Source organism: Pan troglodytes, chromosome 3, assembly GCF_028858775.2.
Source record: "Pan troglodytes isolate AG18354 chromosome 3, NHGRI_mPanTro3-v2.0_pri, whole genome shotgun sequence".
NCBI lineage: Eukaryota > Metazoa > Chordata > Mammalia > Primates > Hominidae > Pan > Pan troglodytes.
In genome coordinates, this window is record NC_072401.2 from 58,834,657 (window position 1) to 58,858,029 (window position 23,373).

At 40.3% G+C, this 23,373-nt stretch overlaps 1 protein-coding gene and 2 pseudogenes across 3 annotated transcripts in view; 2 read left to right on the forward strand and 1 right to left on the reverse strand.

Annotated features, from left to right (window-relative positions):
- Positions 1-23,373, reverse strand: part of SLC4A4 (solute carrier family 4 member 4) — a 475,003-nt gene that overhangs the window by 250,991 nt on the left and 200,639 nt on the right. The gene's annotated exons all lie outside the window — the stretch shown is intronic.
- Positions 19,133-19,412, forward strand: LOC129143731 (SLC35A4 upstream open reading frame protein-like; annotated as a pseudogene).
- On the forward strand, positions 19,873-20,795 carry LOC107974025 (probable UDP-sugar transporter protein SLC35A4; annotated as a pseudogene).

Consider the following 23,373-nt stretch of genomic DNA (forward strand, 5'->3'; position numbering starts at 1 on the left):
TAGATTAGAGTGGGTATGTGGGCTGGCTAAGGATATTAATTTTCTATTGAAGTGTGCTACAAATAAACTTATGCATTCTACAGAGTAATACTGACAAAAGTAAAGAATTCACCCCCTTTGACACAATCCGCTTTCACTATATTCTATCTCTATAACATTTCTTAATCCCTTATATTAGAAGCCTATATATAACACTTCAAGGCATCTAGAGATAACCTCAGTTCATCAGTGGCGAGATAAGTAAGTGTCATTTCAAAAGAGATTGATTATTAACAGCATCCTGTTCAGAAAGAACTGTTAGAGAAAGTATTTAGTCACTTCTAAGGCTTGGGGTAACGTGTAAGGCTTGGCTATTCCTTAACTGGGTGAAGAATTTCCAATTAATTAACTATCGATCATAAAACTTAGATTCCTTTGCCTTCTCAGACAACCCCTTGTTTAGATCCATCAAGTACCAGCTTAAGCTAGTTTGGAAACACTTTTGACTATTTATGACACTCTTTAAGACCTGCATAAGCTCAAATCTGGCTTTCTTAGAATTACACTGGTAAAACGCTTTAGCAACCTTGTAAAGTAGAGATTACGCATTCACCTGAAAATTGTCCAAATCCCTCTGCCACCTCTCTTTCGTGAGAAGGGCAGGAAAAATCTTCAGCAAAGTGGGGTGTCTGAGATTCAGTTATAGAAATGTATAAAGAATGAGTCAGGGAACTCCTACAAATGCAGTGGAAGGTGCTCTGGGCCTGATGAATGAGATAAGCCAAAATCCACAAGAGGAGGCCACAGTGCAAATGCCAGAGCAGCAAATTTCAATAGCAAATCTGAAGGGACCAGAAGGAACACTTGAGGTCACGTTGTCAATTTAAGACTGAAAAGCTAGGGTAAGCTGAGATAAAAGCAACCCAGTGTTGATATGTAGGAGTCAAAGAACCTAAAGCTCAAGGCAGATATTAAATATGAATACCTAAGTTGTCTAGTAATATGAAAATGAATTAAAGAAGTGCTGTTGCTTGGAAGTGGTGTGGAAGGGGAAGGGATTGTTCCCAATAAGTTTTAGGAGAATTCACATAAGATACTAAAGACCCTCCAATCCTTTCCCCAAGTAATCAGTGAAGTGTTTGCAGCAGCTGATTCCTACATCCTCAGAGAAAATGGATCTTCATCACTTAGGGAGCATTCATTTCAAAAGATGGGATTCTGCAAATGCACTCCTATCTAGTGGCAGCACAGGGAACTCACTTCATGAGATAATACAGCCCTGAGTCAACAGTAATCACAGGTGGAGTGATGGGATCCGAATTATAAGACCAGAATCTGGTGCTCAGCTTCAATTCTGACAGAGCAAATCCCTCCTTCTCCCTCTGACTCAGCTTCCCCAACTTTTTGACATATAATAACAACAGGAAGAGTGAAGAGAATACTAAAGGTACATCCATGGCTGGAGGAATCAAATTTTGTGATTCTGGCTTATAAAATTATATTCAGAAAGACCAGATAATGCTATTATATTAAGCAATCTACTGATGTATTATTGATTCTGGCACTTTTGATCTCATCTTTTCTTTGAGAAGTAATACCAACAAATTTTCAAGACAAAGATTGAAAAAACTGAATCTGACTTTCTTAGAGGGAAAAAATAATGCCAAGAAATATTCTTACCCTTTATTTACCCTGTTATTTAGTCAAAGATGTGTAGTGAGCACTAACTAGCAGTATTTAAATACCAACTACCCAAAGAAGTTGCATAATGAATGAATTTTTCAATGAATTTCCAATCAATTGTGGCCAAGATAAACAAACCTCAGTGAAAGTGACCTGAAGAGGTAAAGGCATATAACCAACTCCAGAGACCTAAGTAAACCTGAAAATCCAATGGAAAAATAAAGCACATTAATAGAATGAGGATTTCCAAAGACAGAATGAAAAGGAAAAGTATGCACGATGGTTCACAGATAAAAAGAATATGTGGTGAAAGGAACTAAGCTATGCACAAGGGTAACTTACTGAAATGAATCTAGATGTTTTATGTACAGAACAAGTTTTGATTCACAGATCCTATTGATATTCATTCAAGTTTTCCTCTTTAAGTAGTAATCTGACTTAAAAACAAAACAGAATCAGCAATCCAAGAGACACCAATGAATATTAAACAACATTGGTTATCTCTGAGCTGCACCCAAAACACACACATATTAAGATCGTTATAGCCTAAGATATGTCCAGTCACTCTCTACTCTTGCATAGTGGAGATGTTAGGAAGTCTAATTCTCTACTACAATAGAACAAAACTCATGTCAAAATAACACATGTAAATCAGCCATTAACCATGTTCCTTAAAAAAAAAAAAAAACTTAATTTTTCAGAACAAGAACCTAAATATTTTTACAGACTCCATTACTGGTTTACATAAAAATAAATTATAGCTAAGTAAACTCTAAACTTCTGTCTTGTATACTCAAAGAAAAACTGGCCAATGCCTAGTTCCTGTAATGTTATATTCACCTAATCCTACTTTAAAACACACCAAAGGGGCTATTTAAGAGTTACTTGTGATGTCAGCTAAATGAATTCCCTAAACAGAACTCTGAAAGTCAATTTCTAATTGGTTTTTTCTTTGGTCACTAATATAAAATATGCCTAAATATTAAAATGTATTCTTTAGTTATTAAATCAGCTAACACTAAATTTTCTCCTACAGTGACACATCCATGTCATATAGATGTTTATGTCCAAGAATTCATTTCAAAAATGTCAACTGCAATTAAAATTGTTCTGAAATGTCTGCATGGTATGTCCTGCTGTGAATGACAATTGGTTAATTTGCCTATGAAATTAGCATGTTCTGAACTAAGTCAAAAGAATGTATCCTTTCACATGCTGAAATCAAGCTCACTTCAGAAATCAGTTTCTCCTCTATCTTGAATCTATTACTATTTAAAATGAGCAAAGACTTTGAGAACAATAACTTGGCTTTCCAATGTTATTTGGGGCGTATACAAACTGAGCTACACATCCACTGCAGTCTTTTCTTCCAAAACTTATACTTCTATTTTCCATTATCACAAGTTTTATTTTTATTCTTTCAATTCATCACCACTTGCAAGACCTCTTCAAAAGACAGTTATGAGGTTTATTGAAGAGATTCTTCACAGCTTGCTTTCTATTTTTTCCTGGCCAAGCAATTTGGTAAGGACACTAGATTAGAAATATTACTTAATAAGAACATCTATTAATAAATAGCGCTTATTATGAACATATCTCCTTTAATCCTCAGAACATTCCCATAACCTAAGTATTATTTCTATATTCATATATGATATGTATTCAATGAGGTTATTGCATACATTACCCAGATCACATATCTAGTAGTGGGGAGATCTAGACTTAGCAGTTACGTAGCTTTGTCTGACCATAAAGTCCACACTCTTCCTGCTATAGTGTGCTTCCCCCATCATTTCTATTTCTACTGTATTTGTGAACATAGGGCACCCTTCTAAATCCCACTGTCCAAACAGGAGATTTCAAAAGCATATCTAGCCATTGGTTTGAACTCTTTGAAAATGAGGCACGTTAAAATCTTGATAATAACAATGCTTGTTTTTCTTTTTAAAATATCCAAGGACTATATATTACCAAATACTTTGCAATGAGTATTAAACTTTTCCTACACTAAGCTTGGGATTGAGCCATTATTCCTTTACTTTTCAACAAGCCATCCCTTCTATTCCTTTTAATTTATTTTCTTCTGATTTTAAATGGCTTTAAGAACTATCTAAATTCATTCCAGAGCTCAAACAACTTAGCCTATAAATTTGTCAGTTCTAACTCTGGGAGTTATAGATCTGTTTAAGAGTCAGATAAAATGCATATAAACACACGCAGGCAGAATTTTGTATAAAATTGATGTTAATGCTTTGGAAAATGATTTTCTTCACACTTGTCAAGCAACTTTCAAAAAAGATACTCATTTCAGGGACTAAACTCACCTCCTAGAGTTGCATGTGCCTAAGCTTCAAATGATGGGTGAACACTAGAAAAATACGAATAAAATCATGTGACAGTACACACACACACACACACACGCACACACACACAACCCTGTTACAGCCCTGTCTAGAGAACTTTATAAACACATGTGAGCCTGACATACGGTGCACGCCTGTAGCCTGTTACTTGAGTGGCTGAGGCTGGAGGACTGCTTGAGCTCAGGAGTTCAAGTCCAGCCTGAGAAATACAGCAAGATTCTATCTCTTTAAAAAAATTCATAGAATGAGATCATGTCCTTTGCAGGGACATGGATGGAGCTCAAAGCCATTATCCTCAGCAAACTAACGCAGGAACAGAAAACCAAACACCGCATGTTCTCACTTATAAGAAGGAGCTGAACAATGAGAACACGTGGAACACAGGGAAGGAAACAACACACACTGGGGACTGTGGAGGTGAGGGGAGGGAGAGCATCAAGATAAATAGCTAATACATGCAGGGCTTAATACCTACGTGATGGGTTGATAGGTGCAGCAAACTACTATGGCACACATTTACTTGTGTAACAAACTTGCGCATTTGGCACATGTATCTGGAACTTTAAATTAAATTAAATTTTTAAAAATCATAATAAATAAATAAGTAATTTTCAAAAACCACATGTGAATTCTGTTTTTAAAAAAACGGCCTGTACCACCAGGGGTACCAGGGATCCCTAATCTCCACCATGGTGAAATATGTCAAACAGATGTTTACAGACACATCTCTTAGCAACATATTCCATTCCTATTAAAACATTTGCAGATCCACATTACAAATGCTTGCAGATAGAGTTATTTGTTAAGGTCCAGAATGTTCAGAGGGAGGGTTTTCTTCTAAACTTCAAGCGCAGCAAGACTTTTTCAAAAGTAAGGCTGTTGGCAAATAAATTGAAGCCCAGAGGATGACATTTTGTCAAAACAATCTGCAAACATTTATTTTGCTGCCACAGTTCAGTTGAAACTAGTTCCTACTGAGATACTGACACTGCTATAATGTTGATTCATGCTTTTGTGGCTTCAAAAATTAATAACCATAACTTTTGTTTTTTAAATGGTTTGGAATTGCCAGCAGTATGCTACCTCCAACTGGCTCTAAATAAAGCAGTTCATGATTTAAACTTGTTCTTAAAGGCAGAAATGCATCTTTCTTTGCAGCTTTGGATCGTAACTGGTTTCTTATGCAACAAAGTGAAGCTAAAGATTGTACCACTGTCACTACCCAGGAAGTGGTGAAATGGAACTTCAGTTTCCCTCAGTGATTAACTCAAAAAACAAAGACTTAATGTCTATGCTATGGTCATTAAATCTTCCATGTTACAAACCAATACTTTAGTATAATGTGTGTGTTCTTCAACACTTTAATCAGACAGAATAACTAAGGCATCCACCCAGCCTCAAAATATCTCTGTAAACCTCCATACTTTGTCTTTAAAGACTTTCACATTTCATATTTAAAATTAATAGTTCTAGGTTTACCTTATTATAAAAATACTCTTTCCAAATACCCAAATAAAAGGGATGTTTCAGGTAAATATATTTATACTGTACTCAACCCCAGAAGTACTTAGAGCCCAGTCTGAAAATTAAATCTTCTCTGCCTCTATTGAAAAAGGTCCACATCAGTGCCTGTACCATGGCTTGGCAATGGCTTGACCTGAATCCAGGTAAGTATGACCAACTCTTTTGCATCCTTTCAGTTTCTTATCATAATAAAACTATGATTAAAAACTGTAATCACTATTCAATGTCTTTTGTCTATTTTTTGTTTTCCTAGAGAATCCAACTCAAGCCAAAGTCATTATATAGTTCAAAACAACTGTCTTCTAAACCTAGGTGGGCTGTAAACTATTAGGAGAGTAACTCTGGACAGGTCAGCTCTGCCTAAATCCACAGGGTCTGCATCAGTTTTAGGTTTGATACCAATAGGCACAGAATAGAGGGAGAAACAAAGAATTCTGTGGGAAAGGAAGAAACCTAAAAGAAGTCAGCCAAATTTCCAGTCTCTCAAGATTCAGATAGTTACTGTTTGGCTTGATAACTTTATAAACTCCAAGAAAATCAAACATACTATTATTTAATATGTCTAGCTTATCCAATCTCCCTTCAACAGCATGAATAAATAAGAGTTCCTTATGAGTACGCACTGCAGTCTGTAATTCTATCAGGTTATTGATAAATTCACAAACTGTTTATTTTATTTTATTTTACTTTAAGTTCTGGGATACATGTGCTGAACATCAGGTTTGTTACATGTGCCATGGTGGTTTGCTGCACCTATCAACCCGTCATTTGGTTTTAAGCCCCACATGTATTAGGAATTTGTCCTAATGCTCTCCCTCCCCTTGCACCCCACTCCCCGAAAGGCCCCAGTGTGTGTTGTTCCACTCCCTGCATCCATGTGTTATCATTATTCAACTCCCACTTATGAGTGAAAATATGCAGTGTTGGGTCTTCTGTTCCTCTGTTAGTTTGCTGAGGATGATGGTTTCCAGCTTCATCCATGTCTCTGCAAAGGACATGAACTCATTCTTTTTTATGGCTGCACAGTATTCCATGCTGTATATGTGCCACATTTTCTATATCCAGTCAATCACTGATGGTCATTTGGGTTGGTTCCAAGTTGTTGCTATTGTAAACAGTACTGCAATAAACATACGTGTGCATGTGTCTTTATAGTACAATGTTTTATAATCCTTTGGGTATATACCCAGTAATGGGATTGCTGGGTCAAATGTTATTTCTGGTTCTAGATCCTTGAGGAATCGCCACACCATCTTCCACAGTGGAACTAATTTACACTCCACTAACAGTGTAAAAGCATTCCTAATTCTCCACATCCTCATTAGCATCTGTTGTTTCCAGACTTTTCAGTGATCACCATTCTAACTGGCATGAGATGATATCTCATTGTGATTTTGATTTGCATTTCTCTAATGATCAGTGATGATGAGCTTCTTTCATATGTTTCTTGGCCACATAAATGCCTTCTTTTGAGAAGTGTCTGTTCATATCCTTTGCCCACTTTTTGATGGGGTTGTTGGGTTTTTTTCTTGTAAATTTGTTTAAGTTTCTTGTAGATTCTGGAAATTAGACCTTTGTCAGATGGATAGATTGCAAAAATTTCTCCCATTCTGTAGGATGCCTGTTCACTCTGGTGATAATTTATTTTGCTGTGCAGAAGCTCTTTAGTTTAATTAGATCCCATTTATCAATTTTGGCTTTTGTTGCAATTGCTTTTAGTGTTTTACTCATGAAATCTTTGCCCATGCCTATGTCCTGAATGGTATTCCCTAGGTTTTCTTCTGGGGTTTTTACAGTTTTAGGTTTTACATTTAAGTCTTTAATCCATCTGAGTTAATTTTTGTATAAGGTGTAAGGAAGGGGTGCAGTTTCTGTTTTCTTCATATGGCTAGCCAGTTTTCCCAGCACCGTTTATTAAATAGGGAATCCTTTCCCCATTGCTTGTTTTTGTACAGTCTCAAAGATCAGATGGCTGTAGATACGTGGTGTTATTTCTGAGGCCTCTGTTCTGTTCCATTGGTCTATATATCTGTTTTGGTATCAGTAACATGCTGTTTTGGTTACTGTAGCATTGTAGTTTGAAGTCAGGTAGCATGATGCCTCCAGCTTTGTTCTTTTTGCTTGGGATTGTCTTGGCTATGTGGGCTTTTTTGGTTCCATATGGAATTTAAAGTAGTTTTTTTTCTAATTCTGTGAAGAAAGTCAGTGGTGGCTTGATGTGGATAGCACTGAATCTATAAATTACTCTGGGCCATATGGCCATTTTCACGATATTGATTCTTGTATCCATGAGCATGGAATGTTGTTCCATTTGTTTCTGTCCTCTCTTATTTCCTTGAGCAGTGGTTTGTAGTTCTCCTCGAAGAGGTCCTTCATGTCCCTTGTAAGTTGTATTCCTCGGTATTTTATTCTCTTTGTAGCAATTGTGAATGAAAGTTCACTCATGATTTGACTCTCTGTTTGTCTATTTTTGGTGTATGGGAATGCTTGTGATTTTTGCACATTGATTTTGTATCCTGAGACTTTGCTGAAGTTCCTTATCAGCTTAAGGAGTTTTTGGGCTGAGACCATGGGGTTTTCTAGATACACAGTCATGTCATCTGCAAACAGGGACAATTTGACTTCCTCTCTTCCTATTTGAATACCCTTTATTTCCTTCTCTTGCCTGATTGCCCTGGCCAGAAATTCCAATACTATGTTGAATAGGAGTGGTGAGAGAGGGCATCCTTGTCTTGTGCCAGTTTTCAAAGGGAATGCTTCCAGCTTTTGCCCATTCAGTATGATACTGGCTATGGGTTTATCATAAATAGCTCTCATTATTTTGAAATATGTCCCATCGATACCTACTTTATTGAGAGTTTTTAGTATGAAGGGGTGTTGAATTTTTTCAAAGGCCTTTTCTGCATCTATTGAGATAATCATGTGGTTTTTGTCATTGGTTCTGTTTATGTGATGGATTACATTCATTGATTTGCATATGTTGAACCAGCCTTGCATCCCAGGGATGAAGCCAACTTGATCATGGTGGATGAGCTTTTTGATGTGCTGCTTGATTTGGTTTGCCAGTATTTTACTGAGCATTTTCACCTCAATGTTCATCAGGGATATTGGCCTGAAATTTTCTTTTCTTGTTGTGTCTCTGCCAGGTTTTCGAATCAGGATGATGCGGGCCTTATAAAATGAGTTAGGGAGGAGTCCCTCTTCTTCTATTGTTTGTAATAATTTCAGAAGGAATGGTACCAGCTCCTCTTTGTACCTCTGGTAGAATTCAGCTGTGAATCCGTCAGGTCCTGGGCTTTTTTTGGTTTGCAGGCTATTAATTACTGCCTCCAATTTCAGAACTTGTTATTGGTCTATTCAGGGACTCAACTTCTTCCTGATTTAATCTTAGGAGGGTGTACATGTCCAGGAATTTTTCCATTTCTTCTAGATTTTCTAGTTTATTTGCTAGAGGTGTTTATAGTATTCTCTGATGGTAGTTGGTATTTCTGTGGGATCAGTGGTGATATCCCCTTTATCAATTTTTATTGTGTCTATTTGATTCTTCTCTCTTTTCTTCTTTATTGGTCTGGCTAGCAGTCAATGTATCTTGTTAATCTTTTCAAAAAACCAGCTCCTGCAATCATTGATTTTTTGAAGGGTTTTTCGTGTCTCTATCTCCTTCAGTTCTGCTCTGATCTTAAGTTATTCCTTTTCTTCTGCTAGCTTTTAAATTTGTTTGCTCTCGCTTCTCTAGTTCTTTTAATTGTGATGTTAGGGTATCGATTTTAGATCTTTCCCGCTTTCTCCTTTGGGCATTGAGTGCTATAAATTTCCCTCTAAACACTGCTTTAGCTGTGTCCCAGAGATTCCGGTATGTTTTGTCTTTGTTCTCATAGGTTTCAAAGAACTTTACTTCTGCCTTAATTTCGTTATTTACCCAAGTAGTCATTCAGGAGCAGGTTGTTCAGTTTCCACATACATGGTTTTGAGTGAGTTTCTTCATCCTGAGTTCTAATTTGATTGCACTGTGGTCTGAGAGACTGTTATGATTTCCATTCTTTTGCATTTGCTAAGGAGTGTTTTACTTCCAATTATGTGATCGATTTTAGAGTAAGTGCTACGTGGTGCTCAGAAGAATGTATATTCTGTTAATTTGGGGTGGAGAGTTTTGTAGATGTCTATTAGGTCTGCTTGGTCCATAGCTGAGTTCAAGTTGTGAATATCCTTGTTAATTTTCTGTCTCGTTGATCTGTCTAATATTGACAGTGGGGTGTTAAAGTCTCCCACTATTACTGTGTGGGAGTCTAAGTCTCTTTGTAAGTCTCTAAGAACTTGTTTTATAAATCTGGGTGCTCCTGTATTGGGTGCATATATATTTAGGATAGTTAGCTCTTCTTGTTGCATTGATCCCTTTACCATTATGTAATGCCCTTCTTTGTCTTTTTTGATCTTTTTTGGCTTAAAGCCTGTTTTATCAGAGACTACGATGCAACCCCTAAGTTTTTTTGTTTGTTTTTTGCTTTCCATTTGCTTGGTAAATATTCCTCCATCCCTTTATTTTGAGCGTATGTGTGTCTTTGCACATGAGATGGGTCTCCTGAATATAGCACACCAATGGGTCTTGACTCTTTATCCAATTTGGCAGTCTGTGCCTTTTGGGGCACTTAGCCCATTTACATTTAAGGTTAATATTGTTATGTGTGAGTTTGATCTTGTCATCATGATGCTAGCTGGTTATTTTGCACATTAGTTAATGCAGTTTCTTCATAGTGTCCCTGGTCTCTATATTTTGGTGTGTTTTTGCAGTGGCTAGTACCGATTTTTCTTTTCCATATTTAGTGCTTTCTTCAGGAGCTCCTGTAAGGCAGGCCTGGTGGTGACAAAATCCCTCAGCATTTATGCAAAGGATTTTATTTCTCCTTTGCTTATGAAACTTAGTGTGGCTGGATATGAAATTCTGGGTTGAAAATTCTTTTCTTTAAAACTATTTAATATTGGGGCCCACTCTCTTCTGGCTTGTAGGGTTTCTGCAGAGAGATCTGCTGTTAGTCTGATAGGTTTCCTTTTGTAGGTAACCTGACCTTTCTCTCTGGCTGCCCTTTAACATTCTTTTTTCCTTCATTTCAAGCTTAGAGAATCTGACGATTATGTGTCTTGGGGTTGCTCTTCTTGAGGAGTATCTTAGTAGTGTTCTTTGTATTTCCTGAATTTGAATGTTGGTCTGTCTTGCTAGGTTGGGGAGGTTCTCCTGGATAATATCCTTAAGTATGTTTTCCAATTTGGTTCCATTCTCCCCATCACTTTCAGGGACCCCAATCAATCGTAGGTTTGGTCTTTTCACAGAGTCCCATATTTCTTGGAGGTTTTGTTCATTCCTTTTCATTCTTTTTTCTCTAATCTTGTCTTCATGCTTTATTTCATTAAGTTCATCTTCAATCTCTGATATCCTTTCTTCTGCTTGATTGATTTGGCTATTGATACTTGTATATGCTTCACGAAGTTCTCGTGCTGTGTTTCTCAGCTCCATCAGGTCATTTATGTTCTTCTTTAAACTGGTTATTCTGGTTAGCAGTTCCTGTAACCTTTTGTCAAGGTTCTTAGAGTCCTTGCATTGGGTTAGAACATGCTCCTTTAGCTCAGAGGGGTTTATTATTACCCACTTTCTGAAGCCTACTTCTGTCAATTCATCAAACTCATTCGCTGTCCCATTTTGTGCCCTTGCTGGAAAGGAGTTGCGATCATTTGAAGGAGAAGAGGCATTCTGGTTTTGGGAATTTTCAGCATTTTTGCGCTGGTTTTTCCTCATCTTCATGGATTTATCTGCCTTTGATCCTTGAGACTGATGACATTTGGATGGGGTTTCTGTGTGGGGGGGTCCTTTTTGTTGATGTTGATGTTATTGCTTCTTGTTTTGTTAGTTTTCATTCCAACAGCCAGGCCCCTCTCCTCTAGGTCTGCTGGAGTTTGCTGGAGGTCCATTCCAGACCCTATTTGCCTGGTATCACCAGCGGAGTCTGCAGAACAGCAAAGATTCCTGCCTGCTCCTTCCTCCTGTATGAGGTGTCTGTCAACCCCTGTTGGGAGGTCTCTCTCAGTCAGGAGGCATGCGGGTCAGGGACCCACGTGAGGAGGCAGTCTGTCTCTTAGCAGAGCTCAAGTACCACGCTGGGAGAACCCTCCTTGTCAGGATCCACTGCTCTCTTCAGAGCCGGCAGGCAGGAATGTTTAAGTCCACTGAAGCTGTACCCACAGCCACCCCTTCTCCCAGGTGCTCTGCCCTAGGGAGACGGGAGTTTTATTTATAAGCCCCTGACTGGGGCTCTTGCCTTTCTTTCAGAGATGCCCTGCCCAGTGAAGAGGAATCTAGAAAGGCAGTCTAGCCACAGCCACTTTGCTGTGCTGTGTTGAGTTACGTCCAGTCCTTAGCATGGTCAGGGGAAAGCCACCTACTCAAGCCTCAGTAATGGTGGATGCCCCTGCCTCCACCAAGCTTGAGCGTCCCAGGTCGACTTCAGACTGCTGTGCTGGCAGCAAGAATTTCAAGCCAGTGGTTCTTAGCTTGCTGGGCTCTGTGGGAGTAGGATCCACTGCACGAGATCACTTGGCTCCCTGGCTTCAGCCCCCTTTCTAGGGGAGAAAACGGTTTTGTCTCACTGGGGTTCCTAGGCACCACTGGGGTTCCAGGAAGTACTGGGGTATGAAAAAAACACACCTGCAGCTAGCCTGGCATCTATCCAAACAGCAGCCCAGTTTTGTGCTTGAAACCCAGAGCCCTGGTGGTGTAGGCACACAAGGGAATCTCCTGGTCTGCGGATTGCAAAAACCATGGGAGAAGCGTAGTATCTGGGCCAGATAGCACAGTCCCTCACGGCTTTCCTTGGCTAGGGGAGGGAGTCCCCCGGCCCCTTGCACTTCCTGGGTGAGGCGACAACCCCCTCTGCTTCTGCTCACCCTCCATGGGCTGCACCCCCTGTCTAACCAGTCCCAGTGAGATGAACTGGCTACCTCAGTTGGAAATGCAGCAATCACCCGCCTTCTGCATTGGTCTCGCTGGGAGCTACAGACTGGAGCTCTTCCTATTTGGCCATTTTGCCAGATCTCCATAAACTCTTAATGACTATTATGTGCCAGTAACTGTGCACACTATAGTGCTCTGGATGGGCTTATATCCCAAAAGGGAAAAATCCACATGTAATGAGATCATTACAGTAATTGTGTTTTGATTTATTCATTTGTCAATAAACATTTATTAAACAACTACTATGTATATTGAGCCCCTACTAGGCACTGTGTTAGGGTCTATAACAGAACAATGTGGTATATGATTGTTTTTCTCAAAGCACTTCGGAAGCCTACAAGTATAGACTTCAGTTGGCTTGAGCATATAACATGAAAATGTGGCAAGAGAAGAGAAAGAAGACTATAAAAGTATATAGTAGATAAATCCTGAATGGCCCTATATACTTTGATAAGGCATTTAGACTTTATCCTATCATATGAATAGAAAAGTATTGAGGGCTGCAAGCAGGGAGTGGCAGAATCAGGTGTGTGTTTTAGAAGGCTATCTAGGGCAGTGCCATAGTTGGGGCAGTGTAAGAGGGAGGGTATTCAGCAGTTCTTTCCACACCTATCAAGTTATGATTAGTAGTTGTGGGCACCTATACAAGCTGACTGCTCTTTGCATCTTGACACCTTTGGTTTTTATTGATTCCACACACCTTGAGAATACTTCCGTTTGTTTGCTATAATCCACGGTAGGCAACCTTGTTTCAAAGGTGTACTCAACATTTATTTTGCAGCTCTGCTCATGAATGCACTGCTTCCATTTATCAGACAACATCTGAAAAGATTACCTTATTTTCACCCATACTCTCTATCTAAACTAATTTGTAGCAAATCTAACTATAGCATTTCCTGCCATAACCCAATCAATGATGGTGGTGCTGCTGCTGTTGACGATTTAACAAGGCAATCAAAAATCACAGACTTCCATTTCCTCAGCTACTCTCATTCTATATTCACCACAATTAACCCTTGGTAACCAGTTATACTGAAGTATCTTTAAAAGCTTTTTGAATTGTTGAATGCAAAATCAAAACCAAGCTTTTAACCAGACAACACCTGTGTTTTCCAACCAGGTCTCATCAGCGATTCACCTTAAATAATTAAAAACACAGATTACCAGGTCTGAGTCTCAGTGAGGCAGGGGGTGAAGGGGGAAATCAGAAATGTGTATAAAATGCATGTGCATAAAATGCCCTGGGTGAGGTTATGAATTAGGCTAATTTGGTAAACCCTAGATGGAAGCTACTGTAGTAAGTTCCTTATAATTAAGGCAGCATTAAGCACATATTTTTTCTTTTAAATACTTTAATGAAACTTAGGCAATCACTTTAAGTAATTGCCACCCATTTAATGTTTACTGAAACAGTTTACAACTAATTCACATGCCATTTTCTAAATGCTTCAGGCTTACTTGGCTTTCCTACCGCGCATTAAACAGTTTGTTAACTATTAATAAAGAGTGAAGAAAAATCAGAATCTGGAGGTCATTTTAACAGTTAAAAGGGTCACTGAGAAGCATGACTTATAATTAGCAAAATACATGTGAGCTCCTTATGACATTAACTAGAACCTTATGATCCATTCTTTAAAGCAAGAGCAGGCGAAGAAAAAGCAACATCTTTCCTAAAATAAGTCACCTTTTCTTTTTGATCACTGTCAATCAGAAAAATTCTATTTTTGCAGGTAACTGAGTTATTTGTGAAGTGGCACTCTAATAAATGAACTCAGCACAAAATGTATCAAAATGAAAAATAAAAATTGCTAACATTCATTATGCAATTACTATCCTTAGTGCTTAGTCTCCATTCAAATTCAAAGTTCTTTGCATTTAATTTTTTCCATTTAATAATGCTAGGTATTATTATGATTTTTTTTTGAGACGGAGTCTCACTCTGTTGCCAAACTAGAGTGCAGTGGCGCAATCTCAGCTCACTGCAACCCCGCCTCCTGGGTTCAAGCGATTATCCTGCCTCAGCCTCCTGAGTAGCTGGGACTACAGGTGCAAGCACCATCGCGTCTGGCTAATTTTTGTATTTTTAGTACAGACAGGGTTTCACCATGTTGGCCAGGATGGTCTCAATCTCTTGACCTCATGATCCACCCGCCTCAGCCTCCCAAAGTGCTGGGATTACAGGTGTGAGCCACCGCGCCCAGCCTATTATCCCATTTTATAGACAAGAAAACAGAGGCACAGAAAGCTAACTAACTGCTCAAGGTCAGACAGCTAACAAATAGCAAAGACAGCAACTGAAACCAGGAAGTCTGACTTCAGAACCTATGCTCTTAACCACCCTGGTGTACTGTCACTAAGAGAATTAGGGACTTGAACTGAGTCCCTGTGGAGCTCCCTAAAGAGGTAGAGGAGCTATAACAAGAAACATAGGAAGGAATGGTTGTTGAAAACAAGTCCAGCTTGCAAATCAGTATCCAATTCACTACTGAGTGCCTACTGTGTGTTGGACACTGCACTCAATGCTTTAGGAAATATTACTATAAAGATAAATAAGGCAGAGTGCCTTCTCATCTTCATTGCTTCTTCAATTGTCAGCTCTTCCATAAAACCTCCCCTGGCTCTGAACACTGTAATACCACTTTTCACACTGCATTATAAAATCTTCATATGTCTGTCTCTCCTCCCATTAGGCTATAAGTTCCTTGGCCCATGCGGGAACAGACGCCACGTGTTAGCTCCTTTTCCAGTTCCTAGATTCCTCGTACAGTGTGCCTGGACACACTGCTGTCTCTCTGTAGATGTTTTATGAATGCATGAACAGATGAAACACAGAGGACACGGAAGTGAAATAATATGCTCTGAGATTCACAGTGTGCTAGTGGTAAAGATGGGGAAAGGTTTTGCATATCCCAGCTCTACTCCAAAGTTCTGTCTAATATAACACATGCATCACACTAGTATCTTTTGCTAAAACTGCATGATTTCACATTTTAGCATACATTATGAAAAAAATGCTCACATTTCATCTTTATGCTTCATCTTTCATTTAACATGCTAAACCCTTATAAGCAGGTGCCATTGCATACTTCACTCACTGTGTCAGGCCATGCTAAAGGGACAGTTGCAATTGAATCTTTAGAATGGAACAGACCTCTTAAGTAGCTCAATCTAAAAATGAAGGTTTAGATAGATTAAGTCAATCACCAAAGGTTACACTGCTAGTAAGAGACAGAACTGGAACTTAAATCTAACTGAAAATCCCACACTAGTAATAATTGTGCTATTTTTGTGCATTCAAAGATCCAAATCCCAACTTCACCACCTACTAGTTATGTGACCTTGGAAAAATTATTTAATTCCTCTGAGCCTCATTCTTTGAGGCAAGTAATTGAGAACCTACAGAAATGATAAGGGTTAAATGAGCTCATGAATGTAAGGTGTCAGTCACATAGTAGGTATTCAACAAATATGTATTGATATTCCCATCAAATAAGATTCTGCCCAGTAACTGAGCATATTTGTTAACAATTGATTTAGATAATATAACTTCTATTAATTGCGGTGCTATTAAAACAACTATGCTGGAATTTATTTCCCAACTAAAGAGTTCCAAGTTGTCCACAAAATTAAAATTTTGTAAAAGTAAGGTTTTTCAGTAAATACAGACAGCTATAGATTAAGACTCCTCTAAGACAACTTTTACTATCTCTTTTTAATCAGTAGAGATTCTAAAATACAAAGGTCAAAACCTTGCCCAAGGCTGAATCAGTCATTGAGAATCTGGACCCAGAATTTGGTCACATGTTCTCACTTAATCATAGCTGGCTTACTTCCACACTAAGGTATAGTTCCTTTTATAACAGCAATTATGTGACAATTAATTTTATTTGTCAACTTGACTGGGCTAAGGAATGCCCAGACAGCTGGTAAAACATTATTTCTAGGTTTGCCTCTTCTGAACGAGATCAGCATTTGAATCAGTAGACTGAGTAAAGAAGGTTGCCCAACCAATGTGCTTGGACATCATCCAATTTGGTGAGGGACAAAATCAAACAAAAAGATGGCAGAAAGGTGAATTCACCTTTGTGTTTAAGCTGGGGCATTCATCTTCTCCTGCTCTCAGACATCAGCACTCCTGGTTCTTGGGCTTTCAGACTCACACCAGGACATTGGCCCCCCAGTTCTCAGGCTTTTGGATTCAGAATGAATTACACCACTGGCTTTCCCTGGTCTCAAGCTTGCGGACAGCAGACTGTGGGACTTTTCAGCCTCCATAATTACAACAGCCAATTCCTATAATAAATATATATACGCACATGTATATCTCCATATACCCGCTTGGTTCTGTTTCTCTGGAGAACCCTAATACAACTTCCCATATGAAACAGAGTTTCTACCCAGTAAAGGAAGAATTCAGAAGATGTAATTTCACATTCAGCCTCTGCCACATACTAGCTCTATGAATCAGGCCAAAGTTTCTTCATCGATGGAATGGGAATGAAATAGCTTTTTCAAGTAATTGTTATGGGGATTAAATAAGACAATGCATAGGAATAGGCCTAGGACAGAATCAAGAATATAATAGGCATTCAACAGATGTTGATGAAACTGAATCTGGGGTTTTCAAGATGCAGACAAGTGTCAGTGTTTTTATTGCAAGTACTTAAATACAGAGAAGAAAGGAAGGACAGAGGGAGGGAGGAAGGGAGGGGAAAAAGGAAAAAAGGGAGGGAGGGGAAGAAGAAAGGGAAGTAAAAGAAGAAGACGAAGGGAAGAAAAAGAGATGTGAAAAACACCTATCTGGGATGCTATAGCTGCAATTCTGTTTAGAAGGAGCAGGAAGACTTCAAAGTCACACAAAAGCCTATGATTTTGATCCTGAATTACAATGTTAAATTACGGCCTCCCATCTTATTCTTTCTGCTCATCCTAACAGAAACTGTGATTCCCAAGGAGCTAATCAAAAACTGAAACACAGTAGTCATGAAGAGATTCATCTGTGTAGACAGGAAGAGTTGCTTTTCAAGAGGAGGTCCATTAGCAAGACAACAGAAGATAAAAAGTGCCTTTAAGCATGAACAACAAAGAATCTGCAAACATTCTTGACAGAGAGACAGGGATATGTGTGAAATGCTAATAGGCATACTGATTTGCTGTGAAATAAACCTTACAACTGTGCAAATGCCATTTGGGCTACATTTTATTATAGATGACCAAACTGCTTTTCTTTACTCACAATGAAGCATTACATGAGTCATCAATAAACTCCTCTACCTCCCTTCTTACCATTTCTCTCCCTCCCTTGCCCAGCTAAATCCTCAGATTTGTATCTGTAATGTGCCTCACCTTACAAGCTATATAACTTAAGATCACTACCACATTCGCAGAAGAGACTAAAGCAGAGGAAAATGAGGTCTGATGGAAATTACTTTATGGAGAGAAAAAGACTGGCACAGCCTGATTTTTATACTTTCCTTAATGGCAGATGGTAAGCCCCATTTATAACAGAATATTGTAAACATCAGAAAAAAGTGATTACTACAAAAAGTGAAAAAGTCTAAGGAGACATAACGGAGCTTGAAAAACAATCTGTCTAAAATCCATTTACCAAAATCTATACTTGGGTAGAGTATAGACTTTGATGTTTTCCATCCCCAAAATACCCTATTTAGGCCTAACATGACATTATCCTCTTTTCCTATATGATTGCCAAGTTCCAATTTTAGTGTTACCTAAGAGTTACACATTGAAGGCTGGGGCATCATTGCCCTTGAAGGTCACCATTGAAATGATGTGTGTCTAGATGTGTGTCCCATCTAGAAACAGGCTGTCAAAAACGACACATTCAAGACCTAGTGCCTCTCTTCCAGAATCACAGCACACCAGGAGTGAACACTGCAGGTAGCGCACATCAAAGAGAATGAGCTACAGGCAACCCCATTAGGTTCAAGATTCACAGCTCATTTCCATACCTTCCCTTTGCAACACAGTTTGCTGCTTTATACTTTTAAAGGTAATTTTCATTGATAAGGGATACCTGTTACCTTCATACTCTGTGGAAGTAAGCAAAGAATCATTATGAGCATAGAGAAAAATCAAGTCACAGAATTTTAGGTCTGGAAGGGACCTTTTAAGTTATATAGAAATATCATTTTATAAGTAAGAAGACAGAGGTTCAGAAACATTAAGGGACTTGTCCAGGCTCAGCAAGTTACTAGCAGAATCAAGATTTTTAAAAAATCATTATTCTTAGTGCATTGCTCTTTCTACCACTTAAACATACTTTATTAATAGCCTGATTGTTTCTGAAATTTTAAAATACTTCCTTTGCTAAGACTGAAAAAAAATCATCTCTATTTCCAAAGCTCAGAAGACTAAATATACAGCCTCAGACTCATATATGTAACCCCTCCCCATTTCTACAATTATCAATGCCCTTCCTATCTTGCAACTGAAATAAAATAACATCCTTCTAAGCTATGCCATCTTTTGCAGTGCACCAAACATCAAATATAGAGAACAAAACTAAGACTGCCTTACTTTTGACTTATAGAAAGTGCTCTTCAGAAGTTTGGTGGGGAAGATGACAGATGACAAGGATTCTCTGCCTAAGCTTAAGGACCTGGCATTTCTCGAGAACCAGCTGGATTGCCTGCAGCGGCACATGGAAGACGAAGTCAACAGCAGAGGTGGCTGGGATGGCTCGCTATTGTCCTCCCCATTCCTCAAGGGATTCCTGGCTGGCTGTGGTGGCCAAACTGAAGACATCAGCTGTATTGGGCTTTGCAAGGGGCACCTGCGCTGGCAATCTGTGCAGCTCAGGCTATGCTGTGCCCAACATGGAGATGACATTGAAAGACTGACTATTTGCAGTCACTATGCAAGGGCCCGAATAGCTCTAGATGCTATGAGGGAGGCAGAATAAGGAGCTGGGGCCTGCAGGTAGAGACACTACTATCTGGATTCCCTGGATGTCATCCATTTTTTCTCCAACTTTCATGCCGCCTTTATCCTTGCCTCCCTTCCTGCAGAGTGTGCACAGCACCTTGTCAGCCTGTACCCTAGATTCCTTCTTCCCTCTCCTAACTCCGTCAGACTGGCCCCAAGACTGTGGCTTCAAGGGCCACCAGTCCCTTACTCTTCAAGCCCTGACTATGGAGTTGGCAGATGACTCTGATCCTCAGTATCCTCTCTGGCAATGTTCCACGGCTCCTCCCTACTGGGAGGTGGCTCCATAACTTGATTTCCCGTAAATATGTTGCAATCCCACTCCCCTTGCTAACTACACCAGCCACCCAAGGTCTGGTGTGGGTATGAGTGTAATGGACCTTGATGCTGCTCCTATCTACTGCCACGTATGGTGCCCATCCCCCATGCTGGCACTGTGCCATGTGGACAGCCAGGTGTCCTTCCAGCCCTCCTCAGCTGTGGAGCTGAGTTGACCAAGCTACTGTTAAGCACCTTCTCCCTTCTAGTGGGCTGGCAAGCATGGCTGTAGGGGGCCCCCACTCTGGCACTAAGCTGCTCCCTTCACATGATCAGCCCTGATCTATGGCACTAACAACAACCTGGTGATCTATCTTCAGTGTGACATGGACCCCAGCACCTACCATGTGCTGAGCAATCTCAAGATTGGAAGTGGGCCCTGTTCCACTGTCTCTGCCTCCAGCACTGCTTCTCTGCACCTCAGGGGTTAGCACTGCTGCTGCGGATGGCTGTGGGGGCCTGCTATCCACCAGATGGCCTGTAAGACCTTCGGAACACCCTTCCCAGGCCCCCTCCGGAAGCTGCTGCCAGCCCCATGCCCCTACATATCACTCCGCTGGGCCTGCTGCTCCTCATCCTGGACTGCCTCATCTCAAGCCTGTCGTCACTGCATACAGAGCTGCTCATGAAGAGACGGCAGCTGCCCCTGGCACTTCAGAATGTCTTCCTCTACACCTTTGGTGTGCTCCTGAATCTAGATCTGCATGCCGCTAGTGGCCCCGGCCCAGGCCTCCTGGAAGGCTTGTCAGCATGGGCAGAACTTGTGGTGCTGAGGCAGGGCTAAATGGACTGCTCCTGTCATGTCCGCTGTCATGAAGCACAGCAGCAGCATCCCATGCCTCTTCATTCTGTCCTGCTCACTGGTGGTCAATGCCGTGCTCTCAGCAGTCCTGCTGTGGCTGCAGCTCACAGCCACCTTCTTCCTGGCCGTGCTGCTCATCATTAGCCTGGCCGTGTGCCCGTGCTATGGCAGACACTAGTCCCTGACCTCCTTCACCCTGACTCCAGACCCTGTATATTGGGTGCCACCATCAGAGCCCCCTCCCAGGCTTCCCTTCCACTTCCCTCAGCAGTCCAGTAACAACTGCCTTGTGAGAAAAGCTGGAGAAGTGAGAGGAGTCAGGTTATTCTCTGCAGATGTGCAGATGAAGGGGTAGCCCTAGGAGACATGAAAAATGGGTTTGATTAAGGAAATTCTTAACATCCTCCTGCCCTCTCATCAAGTTCTTCCAGACTAAAGAATTAAGAAAACATCAATACCTGGGCCTGAGAAATGATCCTATCCCTGCCTCATCCTGCATGAAAGCAGTTGATCAAAACGGGGTGTGCGCAACAAGTGGCTTTCCTTCCCTACTTTGGTCACCCCAGCAGAGCCACTGCCCCAACGCCCTCTGGCTGGCTGCTCCAGCCCAGCCCTGGTGTATGACTCTCCCATAAGGGACATTCAACCTCCCACTGTCATGCAGGAAGGACCAACTGCCACAGATTATACAAACATTACCCCAGCCACTCTGACAATCTCCCTCAGTTCCAGCAATGCCTAGAGACATGCCCCCTGCCCTCTCCACAACGCTGGCTCCCCACATCAAGCCTTTGTTCTGGAAACCCCAGAGAGGGTTGGGGCTTGACTCATCTCAGAGAATGTTGGCCCTGGGCCCTGGCTTAAGCCTACACTCCTGACCTCTCTGATCATCCTGAGAGCCATCTTGAAGCCCACAGCCTACTCGGAGGCTTATAGGAGGTACCATGCTTCTTATTCTGGGTCCTGTCCAGGCCAAGCAGTCTCCCAGCTCCCAACAGCCTGGGGAAGCTCTACACAGAGCATCCTGAGACCAAGTACAGGTCTCTCAATGTCTGACCAGGTACCTGTAGCTCAATCAATGTCTTTTCAATTACATAAGCAGTAAGGTCTTAATAAAGTGTTCTAGGGTGTACAGTGGTTCCTACAACCACACACACACAAAAGTGCTACTCATTTCCTTAGCACCTGTCTCCAAATGCCCTATTTCCTATGGCCTAAACAATAGAAAGACTGGTCAGTAGTCAATTGGCTGAAGTCATATATCCTTCACACCACTTTTCTGCCTCATGGATAGCAAAAATGAGAGTCTCTTAACTCAGCTAATTCCACAGTTCATTCAAACTCAAGATAAAACTTTTCTCTGAAAATACAAATGAGGCTCACATTATGAACACCTAGATGTGTTAGATGTCCTCCTTCAGAAAAGCTGTTATGAAAATAAACATAATAGCTAGAGTAATAAATAAAATTTGCTAAGATTTCCCTAAAGTTGAACCCTAGAGAACATTTTCAGCAGAAGAGTTAAAGGAGTTTCCAATGGAAAGAATGAGCACATAAACTGAAGATAGAGCCAATCAATGAAATGAAACTGGCCACTTATCTACGAGGCCAGAAGAATGAAAACCAAATCCCAACTCATCATCAGAAACCCTTCTCCAAACTAGGAAGCACAGATCCTACCCATATCTGAACCTGAACTACTTCCCATTGACACTTTCTAACCTAGAGATGGCCCCAGCATCCAACTGATAAAACATTTTCCAGGATGTGAAACTTGCCATAGGAAAACTGAATCTCTTTTCCTATGTTGTTGACTGTGTAAGCAAAGGACTCTCACTGTTACCAGAAGAGCTACATAATTTCTCTGAAAAGTGTGGAATACACATTTGACCATATTTATAAATTTGGTGACTCATAAAACTATTCTTTTAAAAACTGATAAATTTTACTTTTAAGCATCAATAAATACTATAAAACACCATCAACCTTAATGGTTGAACTCAACCCTTAAAACACAGTCTTTCACAAGGCTGTGTAGAAACTAAGCCTTTATTTATCTCTGTTCTGTGCCTCCTCCTTTCTCCACCTAAGGCTGCTTGCAGATCCCAGGATGAAATTAGCACACCCGTGATTGTCACTGCTTAGCAGTAGCCCTTATATAAATATACCTTTTGATGACCCAAGCTGGGTATATTAGTTCATATGTCTTCTCTGGAATTAAGACAGCTCATGGGGCATTTATTACTAACTTTTTATTGTACCAGCAAGACTAAATATAAAATATTAACAATAATCAACATTTGTGTGGCAGTTTATGGTTCACAAAATGCTTTTAAATATATTTTCTCATTTGAAGCTCACAAGCCTCAACCAAGATGGGGAATGAAAATGGAAACAGAGCCTCAGAAAGGTCACAGTACTACTAAGTGGCAGAAGCAGAACTTGAACCAAGGTCTTCCAAATTCAAATCCTATGCTTTTTATACTTTGCCAAAGGAAATGAATGTATTGGTTAATTTTAAAATTATACATAAGATTTACCAATGCTGGCTGGGCACGGTGGCTCAAGCCTATAATCCCAGCACTTTGGGAGGCTGAGGCAGGCGGATCACTTGTGGTCAGGAGTTCTAGATCAGCCCAATCAACATGGTGAAACCCTGTCTCTACTAAAAATACAAAAATTAGCCAGGGGTGGTGGCACATCCCTGTATTCCCAGCTACTCAGGAGGCCGAGGCAGGAGAATCACTTGAACCTCG